This window comes from Callorhinus ursinus, unplaced genomic scaffold (genome assembly GCF_003265705.2).
Source record: "Callorhinus ursinus isolate GAN/ISIS: 27379988/994484 unplaced genomic scaffold, GSC_fseal_2.0 scaffold42, whole genome shotgun sequence".
NCBI classification, from domain to species: Eukaryota; Metazoa; Chordata; class Mammalia; order Carnivora; family Otariidae; genus Callorhinus; species Callorhinus ursinus.
This window is the reverse complement of record NW_027397104.1, coordinates 7,252,775-7,275,678: the sequence shown is the minus strand read 5'-3', so window position 1 is coordinate 7,275,678 and position 22,904 is coordinate 7,252,775. Positions and strand designations below refer to the sequence as shown.

The window sequence follows — 22,904 nt, the reverse complement described above, 5'->3', positions numbered from 1 at the left end:
TTAAGCCAAGGATTTGGACAATGTGAGAATCCTGAGAATTAGCAGCATTTAGTGTGAGATTTCTTTTTCCTGATTCCTGGCCTTCACCTGATACATTCATCATTGGCCCTACTCTCTTAGTCCCTGAGAAAAATATGTGTTTCACTAGAGTGATCTAAGAAGATGCATTTCCAAAGTAGGAGTAATGATCTAAAGTTACACCCATTTTCCCTTAGTCTCATTGAAACCATATTGGCCATTCATCACTGACAAAACAACACTTTGGGGCTGGTTGTCTTTTATACTAAACTGTGAACCTGTGGAAGGAAATATGTGAACATAAGCAACAGATGACATCTACAAGTCAAGTATGGGATGTAAGGTAGGAAACAAAGTTTGTGAAGAGCCTGAAGATTTTTAACAATTGTGTTATTTTGCCAAAAAATATTATATGATCTTGCGCAAGTCATTGGGTTAATATATTTTAATAAATCAAATAATCACAAAAACACAAAAGCTGCCAAAGAGAGAGGAGATATCTATCAAGAACATTAGTGGATCCAGTTTTTCACTACTGACTATCTTCTAGGCCCATTTCATTGTGCAGATTTTGATAAATTATACTGGATTAGCTAATGTACTTTTTCCATAAATAATGGTGAATTGGTTTAGGAGGGAAAAATTCAAGAAATGCCAAGCATACCTCTATTTAGACATCACTTATTCTTGTAAGCCAGAGAGGAAAGAGCTAGAGCACATTATAAATGTGATCATGCATCACCCAAAAGTCGCTTCTGTGAAGCTGGGCAGGCTGTTAACACTACTAATGTTCACATGGGGTTTGTAGAGCTGGATTTGGCTTTTCCAAGATAGATGGACACCTGAAAATCCATGACCTAATTGCCATAGCAAAGGAAGTATTACAAATGTGGTTATGTCTTTGAGCCACAAGAAACAATCATTCATCAAATATTGTTTCTTTGTTTTTATGAACCTAGTAACTGGGGAGAGGGACTTGGGGTGGATAGAGTTTTGAGTACCAGCACCAAATTCAATTCTGCAAAATATATTAGGACAGTGAAGGGTTCAATGTAAAACTTCTTTCTATTACTTTACCCTTGTCATTTGTGAGGAACAGCCCCTCTACAACTATCCTGCAAATAACAAACAAAAAGCTATGCAATAGGCCTCAATATAATGTTAGCAAAGCCTTAAAAGTTAAGATTTTTAGCAGGCTCTCCATTTTTTTAATTTATGCACTTCTCTTACATCAATTGACAATGACCACCACAACCTCCCCACTCACCACCCCCCACTCCACAAACACACTGAAAAGATATCCTACAAATTAAAGACCTCTGCAGAAGGACCACGCTGGTAAGTCTATTTTAGCTCTTGACCACTTGCTGGTTTTGGTATAAAAATCACAGCAACCATGGGGAAAAAAGTGACACATTTACTGAAGAAATACAATGTTGTATGGTTATACTGTCTGCTAAATCCTGTGAGATGCACAGCATGTTTAAGGTCAAGAATGCCCAGCACTTTGGCATCCAAACAATCCTTTATCAGAGGATATAGGAAAAGATACCCTTATTATATTTTGATGATCAACATTCAGCAAGCTCTGGGAAGCAAGAAAGGACAACAGTTTGGGATTTCAAGAAGCAAACTGAGCCATGACTCAAGTTGACATTCCAAATACTGGTATTTTTCACTCGGCAGCGGTGTGTAAGGATTGTCCTGGAGTGACACTTTAACCTTTTATAAAGTAAACATTCTTTTCCCCTTAAACAAAATAGATTCCTGCTGCCCCTTAGACACTCTAAATAGATGAGTAAATCAATTCAGTTGCTGGAGAGGGAAAGAAAAGGGCAGCAACATAGCTCCTCTGTTTTTAAAAATTGGAAGAAGGTAGTATTGAAGGTGGTGCCATGTAACTGGTCAGGGGGTGAGAAGGACAAAACTTCAGTCCTGGCATTTGCTGATAAGTTCTTGTAATAAATGTTAGTTATTTTGCTACTTGGCACCTCTCTACCCAGTAGATATATTCTAGAAGTTTCTTACAGTGAGGGAATATTCTGTGTGTGTGTGTGTGTTGGCCAAGGATTGCATTACTCACCACTGAATTTGGGGGGAGGGGGTCAAACCAACTCCCAAAAGTAAAAATTTTACCGGAGAAATGAATACCTATAGATACATGTAGGTACGTACACATGTCTGACTACATGTTTTTACCTTTTTCTTAGGTATGTACAGAAACTTTGAAAGCTTAAATCCCTCCAGATGTAAAAAGGAAAATCCAAAAGCCTAAACACAAGATTCATGTAAATTACACAGTAAATTAAATCATATATACATTGAAAGCAACATACAGATGGACCTCTAAGGAATATTGATCTATGATTATTCTAATATATGTCAATTATTAGTTATGAGAGAATTTACACCAATGCGTTGTGTGTTTAAAAGGGATTCCTATAAGTAGATGCTAATGATAATGTAAACATAGAGACACACACATAATTAAGACTACATCTATCCTGCCAACTGAGACACAAAAGTTTCCTGAATTCAAGTGCAGTTTTCCTTTTGGTGATAACACTACAAATACTGACTTGTTTATTGCTACTTCTGAAAACCAGTTTTTGTAATCTATGTTTATTTTTATGCTTTGATGCTAACAAACACTTCTTTTTTTAAAGATTTTATTTATTTGACAGAGAGAGACACAGTGAGAGAGGGAACACCAGCAGGGGGAGTGGGAGAGGGAAAAGCAGGCTCCCCGCTGAGCAGGGAGCCCGATGCAGGGCTCGATCCCAGGACCCTGAGATCATGACCTGAGCCGAAGGCAGACGCTTAACCACTGAGCCACCCAGGCGCCCCCAAACACTTCTTTATAAGCATGTCATTGTCACTGTGCTACTTTTCACTACTTTATTCTAATTTTCCTTTATAATCTTTCAGTTAAACAATTATAAATACACAAACATTATCTTCATATTGGCCCTAGTACTTGGGTTGCCGGATATCATGTATATATATATATATATATATATACACACACACACACACACACACACACACACATACACATACACAGATGTTCTATAGGATTTTGCCTTATTCCCTTTATTGAGTTTGTTAGGACACCCTCAATGTCCTATATTCAGCTTTTTTTCAATAAATTATTAAAGGCATAAAAAATGTTTTAAAACATCTTTAGTGGTGCTAAATGATTTAAGAGATGTCGCTGAAAATCATACCTCCATACGTGAAGACCTGGACAATGCCTTATGGTCTCTCCTACGGTTGATTGAGAGAAGATTACACTTAAAAGTACTTATGTCTCATATTCAAGAAATAAAAGAAGACTGCTGTTTGCCTAGAGTCCCAAGTCAGAGATAACTGCTGATCAGCTCATGGGCTATGAAACTCAGCCAGTCAGGACACCCTCATGCTTGTGAAAGTTCAGCATCAATAGGAACTTTACTCCACGGACCACACTACCAGCTAAATCCCACCAATTCCCAAACACTCCAGCTTTTGAAAGTCCACCAACCCCTGAAAACCAGGCTTCCAAAATATTTACATGAAACCAGTCTGACTTCATTCTCGACTGTGCCTTACAAATACAGCTCTCCTCTACAGCCAGTGAGAAGTCTGCATCAGCCATGAGGCCCAATTATTATGAGTTCGTAGGCCTTTCAATGGTTCACCTGTGTTTATGGTTAGTTTTTAATTGGATTTGTGAGGGACAGACACAATGACATCCTGACACAAGATTATCATATCAGTCTTTTCCATTCTTGTAGTGATTGATATTATCAAATTTTTATTTATAAACACAACACAAACTTGGTCAAAATGCAGGTATGAATTTTTTGACGACTTTTTTAACAATCGACAATTTCTAAACAAGGGAAAAGAGCTTTTTAAAAAATTTTTATTTATTTATTAGAGAGAGAGAGAGAGCATGAGCAGAGGGGAGGGGCAGAGAGAGAGGGAGAAGCTGACTCTCTGCTGAGCAGGGAGCCCCGACGTGGGACTCGATCTCAGGACCCTGGGATCATGACCTGAGTCGAAGGCAGACACTTAACCAACTGAACCAACCAGGAGCCCAGGAAAAGAGCTGTAAAAGTTGTTTGTATAGGATATAATTGTTAAGTCAATATAAAAATGAGGGAAAGTCAGATAAAGGCCAACATATAATACAGATAAGCTGAGAGATGTATGAATTCCTTAATTAGTACCAAAGAAAAGTAATTAATAACAAAATTCAAAAGATAAAATAATCACAGCAGAAACTGCAGTGGCCATCCACTATGTATATCATGTTTTTATAGCTCACATGAATGAATATACTGCTACCAGAGCATTTTCTGATTCCAAAACTGCGAGCAAATTTTCAAGTGTCAAAATGAAATCTACTACAAAAATAAAAAATGCAACAGCTCCATTTACTTTTACAGAGATTATCAAAGATTTAAACCCCTCACCTTTTTATGGGATAGCCACCAATACAAGCTATCACAATGCAGAAAAAATTTCCCTTCGCTTGTGCAGTATTTTTCTTCTGGAAAAGGCTTGCTTATAAGGCTATCACAAGGAAAACCCTTCCAGAAAAGACTTCAGAAAGAACAGCCATTTTTTGCAGAAGTTCTTATTGAATTAGAAGTTAATAAGAAACAAAAGTACCCCTTTAAGTGGATATAATACACATTTGCTGGATGTTTATGTAAAGGTGCAGAGATTATTTATTCAAAGGTGAAGCCAAATATGAATGGTTTTATGGGAGGTGTTGGTTATTTTTCCCACGTTCTGCATTATGCTGCTGAACCAGTATTTGATGTTCTTCCTATTGACAAATGAACTAATTGTGATGAAGACTTTCTCTGGTTTCATCATTTAGTGTTTAAACTGATCAGTTAGTATCCTTCAATTCTCACATTCAAAAACCTGTTGGCTCTCTTTAACAAATGCAGTTGAGAACATATCCGCGTATTTGAAGCACTGAAATCATACTTTAATTCTGAAGAAAAGGCCCCCCAAATTCTTGTTAACATTTTTAATAACCCATTGAGGGAAACTTACTTATTTCTTGTTCATAGTCCTCAATATGTCTTCAGAAAATTGAAAGAAAAATGGTATTACTGAAGTAGTATCTTGATTAAAAGAACTTGTTGAATGTGTTAAAGAAAGAACTGACCAAAATTTATTTCTTTAAGTGTCTAGGCTATTAGTAAAATGAACACTACTATTTATGAACAGGACAAGAAATTCCAACTTGAAATGAATAATTATTATATAGCACTTGCCATGAGATTTGTTTGAAACAGATTTCATCTCCTGAAGAATTCAATTTTTTTAAGAATTCAATTCTTTACATACATATTATTTAATAATCACCAGCATGAGAACATGTGGAATTACTGTAGTGTTGAAGCGAAAGGAAATACAAATTTACGACAAAGCTATCTTGTTTTATTACTGGACAACATTTTTAAATCATTGATCATGAGATACAGAGTAATACTGAAAAATGGGAAAGCTAGTTAATACCATAAAGGTGGTTTTATGTGCTTCAAAAAAACAAATTGAAGAACCACTCTCAGAGTTGTTAACTTTATGCCACTATGTGTTCAGAATACCGGTTCACTGTGGTAATGTTGAGCACGTTTTCTCATTAATGAATGTTCAATGAACAAAATGACTAAAGAAGTTGGGTGGGACCACTGCCAAGATATGTTACAATTTAAATGGCACATAGCCAGTAACTGCAAGAAATTGTATAAGCAAATTCTGCAAAACACGGAAGTGTTGAGGAGAACTAAAAAATCTTGTGAAAATGAAATTAAGAGGTGTAATTTAGATGCTTGTAGTTTATTTCAGATAAACAACAAATGGTGTTTTAGCATAAGTATGTACCACAAATTATTTTTATCTTGATGTATCTACCCACAGGCAACTAGAAATAATTTTAATTTAACTGGGCACCCTGTATTCTATTTGCCTCATTTGGCAACCCTAGCTGGGGCATGACCGACCTGGGAACATTTTAATATTGTTTCTTGGATTGGAGTTTCATAGACTGAGTATATGATATAATTCAGATCCCAGGACTCCTTGACGGAAAGACTGTGGATGTTAATTATGAGGGAAGATTATTCAGATTAAGGATATTAAGTTTTCCCACCAAATTCCAACAGAGCTGGGCAGCTTTTATTGTTGTTGTCGTTGTTGTTCACCTGGAAAGCATGCCTCCTTTCAGTTGAAGATTGTTATTTTTGAGTACCTGATTTAGTGTGTATATGGTGGGGGGACTGTCTCAGCTGCAGCTCACATACTTGTCAAGTTCAAATCCTATTTCACGGAGGGGCTGATAACCAGTGAAGCTTGACACATCTGGGTTGGGTGCACTTCAGGATGGCCCTGGCTTCTATGTGGGCTTTTCCACTTTTATTGTATGATTTATTACGTTTTCGTTTGTGTTTCATGAGGATTTTGTTGTTGTTGTTGCAAGTCATGGAGAACTCCTTGATATTCTTGTGAGCTCACTAATGCTTTTCAAAGTATGTTGGCTCTAATTTATGTAGTATTTAGGTGCTTTGCTGTAGGAGAGGGGGTGCATTTCAGGATATCTGAAATATGAAATATGAAAATTTCATAAAGTCCATTTTTAAAAATAGACTTAGAGTCAAGCTGACGTGCAAATTTTAAAATGCCACCACCATGAACTATTTTGTGAGGTTCTTTGTAATTTAAAAATTGATTTTATTATTTTTCATGGTATGACAAACACATTCTTTTAAGAGGCAAATAAGTTCTATAAATCTTGTAAGAAAAAAAGAGCATTCTCTTATCTGCACATTCTTCTTTCACATGCCCTCTTCCTGGGTACAACCACTTTTTTTATTTAAGATTTTATTTATTTATTCATGAGAGACAGAGAGAGAAAGAGAGAGAGAGGCAGAGGGAGAAGCAGCCTCCCAAGCAGCAGGGAGCCCAATGCAGGACTCGATCCCAGGACCCTGGGTCTATGACCTGAGCCGAAGGCAGACGCTTAACCATCTGAGCCACCCAGGTGCCCTGGGTACAACCACTTTTAATTATCACAGTTTTTAAATTATTTTATTCAAGTCCCATATTTTACAATAATGTGTTGTCCTCAATTTTCTTAGTTTATTAATTCTGGATATTTAATTTGACCACTTATTACAGATGATGAGCATTTGGCTTCCACACCACCTCCAATATCACGCAATCATCCTTTTAAAACAATATATCATAATTTTAATCAGTGTTTAGTATTGGCACTATTATGACTTTGTAAATATGGATCACTGTTATGCTAATTAATATTCTCATATTTCTCAATATTTTCTGTTTCTCATAACCAAGGGTATTTATTTTTCCTAAATAGATTTGTCTTTCTAATAGCTGAGGACTGTCTTTGTCTGTGTTGTGTTTGGAATATAGGTTCAGAAAATCCCAGAAATCTGGTTAAGAGGAAGGAAGGAGTCAACTTCTGCTCTAATAGATGGATGACTTTGGCTTCTCAGAGGTGGCCAGGGGCCTAGAGGGAGGCTAACAGTCACACCATATACCTATCCCCATCCCAGGCTCATTGCTCCTGCTTGGTTTCCCTATTTTAAAAATATTTTTGTACAATAATGTCTTTTAAAAACTACATAGGGGCGCCTGGGTGGCTCAGTCAGTTAAGCGTCCAACTCTTGATTTCGGCTCAGGTCATGATCTCAGGGTTATGAGATTGAGCTCTGTGTTGGGTTCCATGCTGGGTGTGGAGCCTGCTTAATATTCTCTCTCTCTCTCTCTCTAAAAAAAAGAAAAAGAAAAAGAAAAAAACCCAACTACATAAAGTACCATAAGCTATTTGAGGGCTTTTCAAAGTGAGAAAAAAAAAAAAAGCAAACAACAGAGACTGCACCCCAGAAGCTTGCTCAATCTAGTCTTAGCCTATTCCTTTACTATCTTGAACATGACATAGTTACCAAAGCTTCATACAGCTAGCAAACCTTCACTCAGTTTCCAGAACGGTAAGAGTCAAGGAGCTTCATATTTCACACATTTTGGAACTTGAATTTTGGAGCTGGCTGGGTGTTAGATAAGAAAAATGTGACCCTGAATTTGTTGGTGAGAAATAGCTGTCACCTGCCCCCAAGATCCCTGATGGAAGCTAGGGACACCTACTCTGCTACCCACCTTTTAGTTCAACCTTACTGAAACTCTATAATGGTCCAGTAGGTTCCCTTATCTACCTTTATATTCATCTAGAGCAGCAGGGAGCAGAAAACTTCCAGGTCCATGACCTATGGAGCTGGTAGGGAGGCTGCTAAAGCTCTTCTTCACCCTCCTTGCTCAATGGTCTCATTCAAGGTTATCAACCTCCCCTTCCTTGCTCAGGCTCAGAGAGGGTACAGAGAGCTTGGTGTGAGTGGTATAGTTATGTGACTGTGTTGTGACTGCGGTACTTGACTATGGGACACTCTTGGCTTAGGGTGGAATGGCTGTGGTAAAATAGAATCCTTTACTCTTCCTCTTCTCAGTGACAGGAGGAGTCCAAAGAAACTGCTGAATTGAAAGATGGAGGAAATGCCCAAGGTTTGCAGTGGTTTGAGAAAGGTAGCATGTACTCAGTAAGGGGATGTGTCAAAAAATTCTGTAGTAGTTGGGTTCTGTGTGGAAATATCCTTGAAGGCAATGAGACTTTTGTTTGGCTGAACTCACTGGATACTCAGAGGTCACAACATCTAATATCATTGTCTTGGAAGCTGCATCAAAAGGTACTGATATCCACTTGGCAAAGAGGCTGTAGTGATACCTGCCTTTGATGGATCATAAGAGCTTTTTTTTTTTTTAAAGATTTTATTTATTTATTTAAGAGAGAGTGAGAGAGAGAGAGCACATGAGAGGGGGAAGTTCAGAGGGAGAAGCAGACTCCCTGCTGAGCAGGGAGCCCGATGCGGGACTCGATCCTGGGACTCCAGGATCATGACCTGAGCCAAAGGCAGTCACTTAACCAGCTGAGCCACCCAGGCGCCCATAAGAGCTTTGACAATAAGCATCCTGGTGGAAACCATAATGGACTGAAGGTCAGAGGTTCCTTCCAAGGTATTTTGGACATTGTGTGTCATGCTAAAGATGGAGAAAGGCCCCCATTCAAGACCTAATATAGCATCTTCCCACCATAGTCAATGAACCTTTCAGTTAAATTTCATTTATGTTAGCAAAATAAAGTATGTGATATTCTTGTAGTATAGTGTTGGAACAAATATATGCTTTTATTATCTCATCTAATCTTTATACACTCTTCAAAGTAAATATTGTTTTTTTCTTTTACAAAGGAGAAAACTAACACACTGAAAAGTTAGTATCTATTTAGTGGGACACAAAAAAGAGAAAACCAGGGCTGGGGAAAGCTCTGGATTGTGGGAAAACATGTGGATACAACTAACAGAAAATGTAATCTAATTTATTTAAACACATGAGAGAGACATTGACACATGTAATTGAAAAGTCTGGGGTAGACCAGTCTTCACACTCCAGGGTTGATGCAGAGACTAAATTAATGTCATCAGGATTCAAGTCCTCTCCGGTTTTTGGTTCCCTGTTTTCTGTGCTGGGTTTATGTTCAGGCCTTGTGTTGTTGTCAGTAAGGTAAGAGCTATATTTTCCCAGGTGGAAGCACAGCTGAAAATACAGCGCTTTTCTCAGGATAGCCCCTGCAAGGTCTCATTGGGTCTTACTGGCTCCATTTGGGTCCCATGCCCATTCCTGCACCAATCCCCATGGCCAGGAGAATGAACACTCTATTTCAAGAGGCCTGAGTCAACAGACCCGTCCTTGGAGTAGGAACAGGTAGAAAACACACCTCCACATGCACATGGCATAAGATTGAAATATATGGGTTGTTCTTCCAAAAGGGTACTCTTTCTGGAAAGCTGAATGAATACTGAATTTCAAAATGAAAACAGAAAGCAAGAATATATCTACTATGGCCTTTTCTCAATGCCCTCAATCCCTTCTACTGGCCCTGTGCCATTCACCTACTTATAGCATGCCATGTGATCCAAAAGAATCGTGCTCTATTGAGGTGAGAATTAGATCTTGTACTTACATCATCATCTTTGCTATCTTGTATGGAGTTGGACTCCCTTGGAGGGATGGATATCCATAGTATTAACAAATACTAACTATATTCCCTTCATTAGGCATGATCTTTATTTCTCTTGTTAGACTGAATATTTCCTCATCAGATCAAGAATTCCATAAACTTGGAAGGCCAGATTGTGCAATAATGCTCTATATTTATACAAGGTTTATATAAGAGCTTATATAAGATGCTCTGATATTTCCTAGCCAAGAATAAGAATGAATAAAGCTCATTAAGTACCTACTGTGTGCTGGCTCAGAAATGCTTCATACATATTGCTACTAATCCGCCCCCCCCACCCCAGCCTTCCTATTTGGGAAATGAGGACACTGTAGTCATGTGTAGTAAATACTTTTTGATGTTTCTTCCCAGATAATAATGGCATTGTTAACTGCCACTTTCACTCCTTTTGGGTGCTCCTCTTCTGCCCTCCAAATGTTTTACAAAATAGAACAAATTGGTCTATAGAGAAACAGAAAATAAAACAGATGCATCCTAGTAGTTGAATTTCTAAATTTCTGGTGTCTTTTCATTACCTGGCAAGAGGTCTGACTATTGCTTGAGTTCCATAAGATGCTCCTCAATCTTTAAAAGTTCTCGTAAAAGCCAAGCCCCAAAGGAATGGATAGCTTTTAATCAAAACTTAAAATCGGGGAAAGGAAAGACGGTGGAGGAGTAGGGGACCCTATTTCAACTGGTCCCCAGAATTGGGCTGGATATCTACCAGACGAGTCTGAGCACCCACGAAACCAGCCTGAGATGTAAGAAGATCTGGATCTATACAAACAGAATATCGCAGACAGTTGGGTACGAAGCGGAGAGCCATGATTCCGCGGGCAGATATCGGAGGATAAACGGCAGCGGGAGGGAGCCTGTCCGTGGGGATCCTACACCTCCGGTGAGCGAAAGCCTCCTGTGCTGGGGACGACACACAGACTCGCACACCAGCACCGGTAGCGGCTGCGTGTGTGAACTGGGAGTGGCTGGCAGTTTTAGAAGCACAAAGGGCAGAGACGTGCCCCGACCTGGAGGCAGGACTGGGAGCGCTGCAGAGGGGCACACAACCCAGGACGCTGCAGTTTATAGCAGCGTGGACAGAAATGGAGACAGTGTGGCCTGGACAGCTCACTGAAGAACAGGCTTCGAACTCCCTGCTCTGAGGCAGAGGGTGGGAAAGTCTCTTCTGGTCTGACTCTCAGAAGAGACCCAGAAAGCTGCCAGGGAAAGCTGCCAGAGAACAAAAGCCCCCCAAAACAGGTTTTCACTGAGCCCATCCCCTGCCACAGGGGGCAGGGTAATTCTGCCAAAACAGGGTTGCCTGAGTAACAAGCATGGCAGGCCCCTCCCCCAGAAGACAGGCTGGGAAAACAAGAGGCCAGCAACCCTAAGGTCCCTAGAAAACAGGTGCATCTTGCTTGGGTTATGGTCAGTAATTTGGACTCTATACATTCCTTCAACCACCCATCAACAGAATGACTAGGAGGAGGAACCCCCACAATAGAAAAGACTCAGAGATTATGACTTATGCTGCAGATTTACAAATGGATGCAGATATAACCAAGATGTCAGAGATGGAATTCAGGCTAGCAATTGTGAAGACATTAGCTAGAATGGAGAAATCAATTAATGGCAACATAGAGTCTCTAAGGGCAGAAATGGAAGCTGAATTGGCAGAACTTAAAAATGCTATCAATGAGATCCAATCCAATCTAGATAATCTAACAGCTAGGGTAACTGAGGCAGAAGAATGAATAAGCGACCTGGAAGACAATATAATAGATAAAAAGGGAAAAGAGGAGGCCAGGGAAAAACAACTCAGAATCCATGAAAATAGAATCAGAGAAATAAGTGACACCATGAAGCATTCCAATGTCAGAATAATTGGAATCCTGGAGGGAGTGGAGAGAGAGAGGACTAGAAGATGTATTTGAGCAAATCATAGCTGAGAACTTCCCTTCCCTAATCTGGGGAATGAAACAAACATTCCCGTCCTAGAGGCAGAGAGGACCCCTCCCAAGATCAAGGAAACAGGCTAACACCCCGGCATATAATAGTAAAACTCACAAATCTCAGAACCAAGGAAACCATCTTAAGGGCAGTTAGGGGGAAGAGATTCCTTACGAATAGAGGGAGGAACATCAGAATAACGTCAGACCTACCCACAGAGACCTGGCAAGCCAGAAAGGCCTGGCGAGGCATATTCAGGGTACTAAATGAGAAGAACATGCAGCCAAGAATACTTTATCCAGCAAGGTTGTCATTTAGAATGGATGGAGAGATGCAGAGCTTCCAAGACCGGCAGAAACTGAAAGAATACGTGACCACTAAACCGGCTCTGCAAGAAATATTAAGGGGGTTCTATAAAAAGACTGCCAAGAGTGATATACAACAGAAATTTACAGGGACAATCTATAAAAACAACATCTTCACAGGCAACATGATGACAATTAATTCATATCTTTCAATAATCACTCTCAACGTGAATGGCCTAAATGCTCCCATAAAATGGCACAGGGTTGCAGATTGGATAAAAAGACAGGACCCATCCATATGCTGCCTACAAGAGACTCATTTTGAACCTAAAGATACATCCAGACTGAAAGTGAAGGGATGGAGATCCATCTTCCATGCCAGCGGACCTCAAAAGAAAGCTGGGGTAGCAATTCTTACACCAGACAAATTAGATTTTAAACTAAAGTCTATAATTAGAGACATAGAAGGACACTATATCATTCTTAAAGGGTCTATCCAACAAGAAGATCTAACAATTGTAAATATCTATGCCCCCAACATGGGAGCGGCCATCTACATAAGCCAACTGTTAACCAAAATAAAGAGTCATATTTATAACAGTACGTTAATTGTAGGAGACCTCAATACTCCACTCTCAGCAATGGACAGATCATTTAAGCAGAAAATCAACAAGGAAACAAGAGCTTTGAATGATATACTGGACCAGATGGACCTCATAGATATATACAGAACATTCCACCCTGGAACAACAGAATACTCATTCTTGTCGAGCGCACATGGAAGTTTCTCCAGAATAGACCACATACTGGATCACAAATCAGGTCTCAACCGATACCAAAAGATTGAGATTATTCCCTGCATACTGTCAGACCACAATGCTTTAAAACTGGAACTCAGTCACAAGAAAAAATTTGGCAGAAATTCAAACACTTGGAAGCTAAAGACCACTCTGCTCAAGAATGTATGGGTCAACCAGGAAATCAAAGAAGAACTTAAACAATTCATGGAAATCAATGAGAACGAAAACACATTGGTCCAAAACCTATGGGATACTGCAAAAGCGGTCCTAAGGGGAAAATACATAGCCATCCAAGCCTCACTCAAAAAAAATAGAAAAATCCCAAATTCACCAACTAACCCTACACCTTAAAGAACTAGAGAAAAAGCAACAAACGATGCCTAAGCCAGGCATTAGAAGAGAAATAATTAAAATTAGAGCAGAGATCAATGAATTAGAAACCAGAAACACAGTAGATCAGATCAATGAAACTAGAAGTTGGTTCTTTGAAAGAATTAATAAGTTAGATAAACCACTGGCCAGACTTATCCCAAAGAAAAGAGAAAGGACCCAAATTAATAAAATTATGAAAGAAAGGGGAGAGATCACAACTAACACCAAGGAAATAGAAGCAATTATTAGAAATTATTATCAACAACTATATGCCAATAAACTGAGCAATCTGGATGAAACGGAGGCCTTCTTGGAAACCTATAAGCTGCCAAGACTGAAACAGGAAGAAACTGACAACCTGAATAGGCCAATAACCAGTAATGAGATTGAAGCAGTGATCAAAAACCTCCCAAAAAACAAAGAGTCCAGGGCCTGATGGATTCCCTGGGGAGTTCTACAAAACATTCAAAGAAGAAATAATACCTATTCTACTGAAGCTGTACTTCAGCTTCTACTGTTTCAAAAAATAGAACCAGAAGGAAATCTTCCAAACTCATTCTATGAGGCCAGCATTACCTTAATCCCCAAACCAGGCAAAGACCCCATTAAAAAGGAGAATTTTAGACTGATATCCCTGATGAAGATGGATTCCAAAATCCTCAACAAAATCTTAGCTAATAGGATCTAACAATACATTAAAAGGATCATCCACCGCGACCAAGTGGGATTTATCCCCGGGATGCAAGGGTGGTTCAACATTCACAAAGCAATCAATGTGATAGAACACATTAACAAGAGGAGGGAGAAGAACCATATGGTCCTCTCAATTGAGACAGAAAAAGCATTTGACAAAATACAACATCCTTTCCTGATTAAAACTCTTCAGAGTATAGGGATAGAGGGAACATTCCTCAAGTTCATAAAATCCATCTATGAAAAACCCACAGCAAATATCATCCTCAATGGGGAAAATCTGAGAGCCTTTCCCTTAAGATCAGGAACACATGAAGGATGCCCACTCTTGCCACTATTGTTCAACATAATACTAGAAGTCCTAGCAACAGCAATCAGACAACAAAAAGAAATAAAAGGTATTCAAATTGGCAAAGAAGTCAAACTCTCTCTTTTCACAGACGACATGATATTTTATGTGGAAAACCCAAAAGACTCCACCCCCAAATTACTAGAACTCATACAGCAATTCAGTAATGTGGCAGGATACAAAATCAATGTGCAAAAATCAGTTGCTTTCTTATACACTAACAATGAAAGTGCAGAAAGAGAAATTAGAGATGTGATTCCATTTACAATAGCACCAAAAACCATAAGATACCTCGGAATAAACCTAACCAAAGAGGTAAAGGATCTATACTCTAGGAACTACAGAACACTCATGAAAGAAATTGAAGAAGACACTAAAAGATGGAAAAATATTCCATGCTCATGGATCGGAAGAATAAACATTGTTAAAATGTCTATACTACCCAGAGCAATCTATACCTTCAATGCCATCCCAATCAAAATTCCAATGACATTTTTCAAAGCGCTGGAACAAACAATCCTAAAATTTGTATGGAATCAGAAAAGATGCCAAATCACCAAGGAAATGTTGAAAAAGAAAAACAAAGCTGGGGGCATCATGTTGCCCGATTTCAAGCCATATTACAAAGCTGTGATCACCAAGACAGCATGGTACTGGCACAAAAACAGACATATAGACCAATGGAACAGAATAGAGAACCCAGATATGGACCCTCAACTCTATGGTCAAATAATCTTTGACAAAGCAGGAAAATACATGCAATGGAAAAAAGACAGTCTCTTCAATAAATGGTGCTGGGAAAATTGGACAGCCACATGCAGAAGAAGGAAACTCGACCATTCTCTAACACCATACACAAAGATAAACTCAAAATGGATGAAAGACCTCAATGTGAGACAGGAATCCATCAAAATCCTAGAGGAGAACATAGGCAGTAACCTCTTGGACATTGCCCACAGCAACTTCTTTCAAGATACATCTCCAAAAGCTAGTGAAACAAAAGCAAAAATGAACTTTTGGGACTTCATCAAGATAAAAAGCTTCTGAAGAGCAAAGGGAACAGTCAACAAAACAAAGAGGCAGCCCACAGAATGGGAGAAGATATTTGCAAATGACACAGCAGATAAAGGGCTGGTATCCAAGATCTATAAAGAACTTCTCAAACTCAACACCCAAAAAACAAATAATCAAGTCAAAAAATGGGCAGAAGATATGAAAAGACACTTCTCTGAAGAAGACATACAAATGGCTAACAGACACATGAAAAAATGTTCATTATCATTAGCCATCAGGGAAATTCAAATCAAAACCACATTGAGATACCACCTTACACCAGTTAAAATGGCAAAAATGGACAGGGCAAGAAACAACAAATGTTGGAGAGGTTGTGGAGAAAGGGGAAGCCTCTTACACTGTTGGTGAGAATGCAAGTTGGTACAGCCACTTTGGAAAACAGTGTGGAGGTTCCTCAAAAAATTAAAAATAGAGCTACCCTATGACCCAGCAATTGCACTTCTGGGTATTTACCCCAAGGACACAGATGTAGTGAAAAGAAGGGCCCTGTGCACCCCAATGTTCATAGCAGCAATGTCCACAATAGCCAAACTGTGGAAAGAGCCAAGATGCCCTTCAACAGATGAATGGATAAAGAAGATGTGGTCCATATATACAATGGAATATTACTCAGCCATCAGAAAGGATGAATACCCAACTTTTACATCAACATGGATGGGACTGGAGGAGATGATGCTAAGTGAAATAAGTCAAGCAGAGAAAGTCAATTATCATATGGTTTCACTTATTTGTGGAACATAAGGAATAGCAGGGAGGACATTAGGAGAAGGAAGGGAAAAATGGAGGGGGGGAAATCGGAGGGAGAGATGAACCATGAGAGACCATGGACTCTGAGAAACAAACAGGGTTTTAGAGGGGAGGAGGGAGGGGGCATCAGTTAGCCCAGTGATGGGTATTAAGGAGGGCACGTACTGCATGGAGCACTGGGTGTTATACGAAAACAATGGATCGTGGATCACTGCATCAAAAACTAATGATGTACTGTATGGTGACTAATAACATAATAAAATTAAAAAAAAAAACCCTAAAATCAAGTTGCTCAAGACCCTATGACCAGGAAGCAGTAGAGTCAGGATTTAAAACTAATTCTCTCTGAATCCAAAGCTAGTGTGGTACATGGCAATGCACTTTGACTTGAAGGTGCTACAACTCAAATTTCTAAAGTTAACATTATTTCATCCCAATGGACACTACATGTTATTTTTAGTAAAATAAAAAAGTTAAGCAGCTGCTAACCTAACTTTCAGATCTAGGGAGAGGAGCAATTTTAGAAAAATGTGAATCAGCATAGATGCCCTGTTTAAGTATCAATTAGCGTGGCTACTGTTAACAAGGAATGCCAAAATGTCAGTGTTAAAAAATAGCTAATAAAATCAAAATGGTGGATATTTAAAATTTCAATGCACAAGCCTACCAATGCTACGGTATTATAATCCCAATATGTACGGTTAAGAAGTGAAATGGTATTTATGGGTATGTATAAAGAAAGCAAAATCAATTTCACAGTTTAAAATACAGATTATTTAGAAAAAAACACATATTTAGAAAAAAACACTCTCAGGTGCTCTCGAAATAAGGGAACCATTTTTTTTTCTGTTCTCTTGCTTAGTAATGAATTATTCATAATTAACCAACCCCTACTTAACATAATTTGCTAAAGTATGCAGGTTAGATTTTATTTTGCCAAAATTATCACCCATCATGGTTCATTGCCTTTAAATCTTTTCATTTGGTTTAGAGGTTCTTTCTTTCTTTTTTAATCCTCCACTAAGTCGAACTGCTTGCAAATACATTTTACAGCAAATCCGTACTAGGGGAATGACTACTTGTACTTTTCATTTGTGCTGAAGCTTGCCTTACTCTGGAACTACTATTTTCAAGTAATGGCTATACATTCTGAGTTGTCTGATAAAGTGAAGACTTGCTTACAAAGTGCAGAAGAATAGTGTATAAGGTGTACTATTTCACAACTGTGTAATTACACCAACCAAGGCTTCAGTTAATGAGTTCCCTACATGGCTTTGGAAGAGAGATCACAATATGTGCTTTTCAAACCATGCTTTTTGGTTTGAAAGGGATGGAGATTACCTAGTGCATCAGAGCTCCATCTCAACTATTCCAGAAAGATAGTTTTATATCCCATTTTCAAAAACTGTCCAAGAAAAAGATTCCAAGTTAAAATCTGTATGAAATAATAATCCTCCAAATGATTCTATTACTGATTTTTCATGTGTGAAATGGCACTGGAGATGTGGTTTATAAATTTGAAATGACATTTGAACCAGTTATTTTCTTTAAAATGTATGGTTTCATTTGAGAGGCCTTATTAAGCAATTCTATGGGTAAATTCACACAGTCATCACCTGAAAAACCTGCTTAACCCCATCATGATCAGAATGGATATTCATAAGCATCCATAGCCAATATTGGTTCTCGGAACTCAATCACTCCACCATCATCTGCCGCTACTCACTTGGTCTCAGGCCTCTGTTAAATCAGGTGAGGAAAATCCTCTCTCAATGGTATAGGAAAGTGGGGAATAATGGGAATCTAAGTGGATGCCACCCAATATTAAAAAGATGGTACAGTTTTGAGGAAGAAATACTGAAAGTCACCCTTCAGTGTTTTCATGTAGTATATGTCAAGGTCAGCTTTTTCTAGGCCCATCTTTCCAGCACCCCATCTCCATATTGTGGGTGTTTTTCTGAATGGCTTTACTAAATACATTGCTTTCCTAGGCTGATGTTTTCCTCCTCCCATCCATGCAAATGTTTCTGTCTGAATACAAAGAAACCACTTTCTAGCCTGGTCATTCTATTCATTTTTAAACTGTAGTTAATGTCTCAGGCTTTAAAGTATCAGTTTCAGTCTATAATCTTTGCTCTACAGCCTTATGCTTCATAGCGTTTCCCGCACCTGTCACCCTACAATACCAACAGTGGGTATTCAAGAATTGTTTGCCAGTTATAATAAATAATTTTAAAAACCAAGATTCTTTTTTCTTCAGGGAAACAAGCCGTACTTCATGTAGTATGAAAATAGATGATATCAACTTTACTACAATAACCTCATCTCTAAGCTTTATTTCAAGGGCCCAGAGACTGAAGCAGAAATGAGGAAGTGGGATCACTGTAGACGAAACCTGAAATAGAGTTGTATTGTCAAACTTGCATGTGCGTGTGTTGGTGTGTTTGTATAGTTCTTGTAACCAGCTAATAGCTAACCTGAACTATGATATTCACAGGTATCTGAATGTTAGCCAAAATGGGATACTTTCACCTAAAGGGGCAGCAGAGTGCTTTTAAAAAGAGAGACCTGTACCTCTGAAACAAATAATACATTATACGTTTAAAAAAAAGAAGAAGAACAAGATAGCAGGAAGGGAAGAATGAAGCAGGGGAAATCAGAGGGGGAGACAAACCATGAGAGACTATGGACTCTAGAAACAAACTGAGCGTTCTAGAGAGGAGGGGGTGGGGGGATGGGTTAGCCTGGTGATGGGTATTAAAGAGGGCACGTTCTGCATGGAGCACTGGGTGTTATGCACAAACAATGAATCATGGCACATTACATCAAAAACTAATGATGTAATGTATGGTGATTAACATAATAAAGTTAAAAAAAGAGAGAGAAGGATTTTTATATATCTTTTGTTTGCATACCATCATGTATGTGTTTGCATACACTGCTAAATCTAAAATTCTGCATTGTAGGTATAGCTCAAACAGAGAGGTTAATGACACCTCCAAATGTGTTATCAAGACATTTTCTGAAGTCTTAAAGATGGTATGTACTTGAGAGGTAAGGATGTTACAATGCTATTTCATTAAGCACTGAACTTTGCTATTTCCTCTCATACCTGATCTATGTACAAAGGTTTATATCAAAATACATGGTTGGAGTTTCTGTACTGAAACAGAAAGAGGGTACCAAAGACATAGGGTCATAGGGTCTTAGTGAGCACAATCAAATGACTCAGTATATCTGATAAAATTTACTAAACATGTTTGACTTGATTGTGAAAATTGTTCCATTTTTTAACTGTGAGATGCTATAAAGCTTCACTTTTCGCCAAATCGTAAGATAGCCTTTGACTTAGATGGTTCTCAAGAAATATAAATATTGACTTAGTGATATTGTAAGAAAAATCAATTCCTATTAGAATATGTTCTATAATAGAAGCATAAACCAGCTAACAGAAGTTTTCATCTGATTGTTATATAGATTATTTTAAATTTTTATTATAGGCTGGGGGTCTGGATAATAAATTTTAAAAATCTAACTATATTTTTATAGCCTATATGAGGCTGGGGTTGTAAAGCCATTTCAAAAATTTTATTTATACTTAGGAAAACATGGATTTGATATAAAACTGTATCATTTTTCTTGATGAGCTCATAAAACACATGTATTACCTTTTATATACATATGTATAGTCCCATAATGTTGTGTCAACCACCCATTAATTACAACTTCCAAACAAAACAATCAAGCTCTGTTCCTTCTAGGACAGATGCAATCAGGAAATAGGACACTGAACACGTCTGTCCCACTCAAGCACCTGGTAAAGCAGCTAGGCTCCAGCTTGGGTCACTTGTGCCTACAGTCACACAGAACCCTTCTATATTTCTTAAAATGACAAACATAACCATCTACACTAGTGATGCAAAGGTATCTGTAAATCCTCTATAATCAGTAATTAATGGTAAAACTTCAATGTATAAAAATGAGACAAACATGTTGGATGTACACGTAAGGGTAGACTTTAGAGGAGGGAGGCTGACAGAAGATAGGCAAGGTTCCCTGGTATTGTGAAGAGCACCCCTGGTGGTGCACAAGGCTGTGCGTGGGGACAAGTTCAATTCTTCAGCAAAGGGAAGAGTGTCCACCAGCTTTGGTAAGTACAACTTAATGGAGAGAAAAAGCTGAAAGATAAGGATATGAGTCCTGTGATACATCAGCGAGAGTCCCCCAAATTAGCTGCATTTCCCAGAATGGACTGAGTTAACGGGGAAAGCAATCAGGAAGTGTGTAAGTTATGGAAAGGAGCCATTAGCAGAGCTGAACAGTCACTCAAAGCTTACACTCTGGTGACCCTAATGAAAGTGAAACTCCTAACTGAACATGTGGGATCGCTGCAAAATTCAGAACAATTAATACAGGGCACAAATGACTTTCACCTTAAACAAAACTATGCATCAAAAGCTATGCATCACGTCATTTTAGGAGTTTGGAGCTCTTTTGGTTACGTGTCATCACTCAAATTCAAAAGCACACAGTGGAAGGACTTTTGCCAAAGCAATTAGGTATTGCACAATCATAGGAGCAGAGGTTCCAAAAGCTAGTTTGTTGGGGCTTGATAATTTCATACTTATTTTGGATTTTTTAACAGCCTGTGTAGACACTAACCAACAACTTCAGAATCCTTCTGGGAGTTACTGCACTTAACTCCAAAGGGAACTCCCCAAAAGAAGCCTGAATAGGTGGTAAACATCAGAAAAACATTGCAAACAAAAGGTCATTTATACAGCTTACACTCATTGTACGTTCTCCTCTGAGAACTAAAACATCCTGGCTCTGAGTATTCTCACGTGGGAAAAGAGAACTCAGATGGACTTATACATCAATAAGTGAACACACGTGCTTGGGGAGAGACAGAACTAATACACTGCATCAAAAAAAGAGCACAATCATTGTGGTTTATTTTTAAAAAGATGGTTTCTAGACTCAGTGCAAAATAGAAGGTGTCTGGGAGCTTGCCGGGAACACAGCAGAGAAGCTGGGCTGCAAGGAGGACAGCTCAGGTCTGCTTGCCAGTTCCGTGGTGGAGATTAGCCCAGTGGCCAGGTGCACGATGTAGATACAAGCCCCTCCAGTCTTCATCCTCTTCCAGATGGTGGAGCCTCTGGCTGCCCTGTCTCTGGCCTCCACGAGGGCATAATTACATCCCTGGCCATCCTAGAATTCATTCAGCAAAATATTCAGTCTCTCTTCATAAATTCAGGCTTCAGGGAATTCTACCTTAGTCTGTGTCTTCACGGTGGTGTAGATGATGGAGTTATAACAAAATCAGCAATCTTCAAGCTCTCATCCTAAAAGGATCAAGAGCAAAATTTGTCCCCAGTAGTCCCATCCTTTTATGAATAGGACCCTTCCATTAAAACTCAAGGACAGCTTGTCAAGCAGTTAAGTTTTTCAACAAATCATTGTCAGATACGTTGGTATATTAAGTGTTGTTACTTCTGTTATACAGAAATTGCACAGCAGGCTTATTCAAAGTTGCTATGAATTTTTGTTCTTCCTTGGAAAAGATGGTAGCAGGATCTCTGCAGCAAAGCTCATAAGTACCTTTGTTTTGTAGGCCTGCCTGGCATTCACCCATGAGCCCCTTAACCTTGGCCTCTGCCAAGAGCTCCTCCATCTCCTTCTGCCTCTGGGGCAATGAGACTGCTTTATCACAAAGACAGTGGAATATTTCACCTAAGTGATTCCTGGATTGTTTATTTATGTCTTAGAACACATTGCTTATGTGTTGAAGTATAATCTATATCTAATACCGAAGAGTATTATTAATTGCATAAAAACATACCATCAGTGAATTCATTAGTATTACACACTTAGGCTACTGGTGTTTTAAATGCTTTGCATTGTGTAAAAATCTCCCATCATCTGTTTGAAAATATTTTAATCAAATTAGAAAAAAAATCGGTTGGTGTTTTTGTATGAATGGGGGACAAGTTTTTGTTTTTTCACTATTTTGAATAGTGAAATATGCAATGTTTTCTCAGAAGTAAATTAGATTTGGGTAATGAAGGGAACCTCTTGTTTAAGCCATTTTCTGTAAAGAACTTTATTAATCTTTTTCCTTTTTGTCTGACAGGCCACAATTAGATTGTCTATTGTTTATTTTATGATTAGTCCCAAATGCATTTGCTTTGATTAATTACAAAAAGGCATATTTAACTGGGCCATTAAAATAAGACTAAGTGATTTACAGATAGGGATAATTTCAGCAATTAAGCCCAGGATTATCTCTGAGGTTCCTGGTAGCCAAAATAACAAGGGAAACTTGTATGTGTTAGCTAAGTTTTATGGTCTAGTGAATTGAAGAGTACCAGCATTGGGCTGGAACAAATTTCTTTCCTGGCATAGTGTATTATACTCATTCATAACAAATCAGATTAACACAAAATATTTTGAAATGTCCAAAT

The 22,904-nt window shown here is 38.6% G+C and overlaps 1 protein-coding gene and 1 pseudogene across 4 annotated transcripts in view; both read right to left on the bottom strand.

Moving 5' to 3' along the window:
• The window catches only part of LINGO2 (leucine rich repeat and Ig domain containing 2), a 1,267,465-nt gene that overhangs the window by 659,012 nt on the left and 585,549 nt on the right, over nt 1–22,904 (bottom strand). The gene's annotated exons all lie outside the window — the stretch shown is intronic.
• LOC112809563 (BTB/POZ domain-containing adapter for CUL3-mediated RhoA degradation protein 3-like) overlaps nt 21,494–22,904 on the bottom strand; it is a 29,365-nt pseudogene continuing 27,954 nt past the window's right edge.